Source organism: Oncorhynchus gorbuscha, unplaced genomic scaffold (assembly GCF_021184085.1).
Source record: "Oncorhynchus gorbuscha isolate QuinsamMale2020 ecotype Even-year unplaced genomic scaffold, OgorEven_v1.0 Un_scaffold_21858, whole genome shotgun sequence".
Lineage (NCBI taxonomy): Eukaryota > Metazoa > Chordata > Actinopteri > Salmoniformes > Salmonidae > Oncorhynchus > Oncorhynchus gorbuscha.
The window spans coordinates 1-943 of NW_025763001.1; the positions used below are offsets into that span (position 1 = coordinate 1).

A 943-nucleotide genomic window follows, 5' to 3' on the forward strand; every position below is an offset into this window, starting at 1 on the left:
GCCCACTGAATTTGTGATACAGTGAATTATAAGTGAAATAATCCCTCTGTAAACAATTGTTGGAAAAATTACTTGTGTCATGCACAAAGTAGATGTCCTAACCGACTGCCAAAACTATCGTTTGTTAGCAAGAAATGTGTGGAGGGGTTGACAAACAGGTTTTAATGACTCCAGCCTAAGTGGATGGAAACTTACGACTTCAACTATATGTACCATTTCAAACTGGGAAACGAATTGCACTGTAGTACCCTTCCCTGGTGGTCTAGTGGTTAGGATTCGGCGCTCTCACCGCCGCGGCCCAGGTTCGACTCCCGATTTCCACTGTAGTACCCTTTCCTGGTGGTTCGACTCCCAGTTCGACTCCCGATTTGCACTGTAGTACCCTTCCCTGGTGGTCTAGTGGTTAGGATTCGGCGCTCTCACCGCCGCTCCCGGGTTTGATTCCTGGTCAGGGAACTACTCTTTTGCTACATGTTTACTTGTACAACCTGTCACAATGAATACAGAAGGTTATCGCACATATGTACCAGCTCACACTTGGAACCGATTTGCACTGTCGTACCCTTCCCTGGTGGTCTAGTGGTTAGGATTCGGCGCTCTCACCGCCGCGGCCCGGGTTCGATTCCCGGTCAGGGAACTACTCTATTGCTACATGTTTACTTGTACAACCTGTCACAATGAATATAGAAGGTTATCGCACATATGTACCAGCTCACACTTGGAACCGATTTGCACTGTAGTACCCTTCCCTGGTGGTCTAGTGGTTAGGATTCGGCGCTCTCACCGCCGCGGCCCGGGTTCGATTCCCGGTCAGGGAACTACTCTTTTGCTACATGTTTACTTGTGCAACCTGTCACAATGAATATAGAAGGTTATCGCACATATGTACCAGCTCACACTGGGAACCGATTTGCACTGTAGTACCCTTCCCTGGTGGTCTAGT

The 943-nt window shown here is 48.5% G+C and overlaps 2 non-coding genes across 2 annotated transcripts; both read left to right on the top strand.

Annotated features, from left to right (window-relative positions):
* The first annotated feature begins 565 nt into the window (after positions 1 to 565).
* On the top strand, positions 566 to 637 carry trnae-cuc. Its single transcript has one exon. It is a non-coding gene; the product is annotated as a tRNA-Glu (tRNA).
* Positions 638 to 746: 109 nt separating this feature from the next.
* Positions 747 to 818, top strand: trnae-cuc. Its single transcript has one exon. It is a non-coding gene; the product is annotated as a tRNA-Glu (tRNA).
* The last annotated feature ends 125 nt before the right edge of the window (positions 819 to 943 follow it).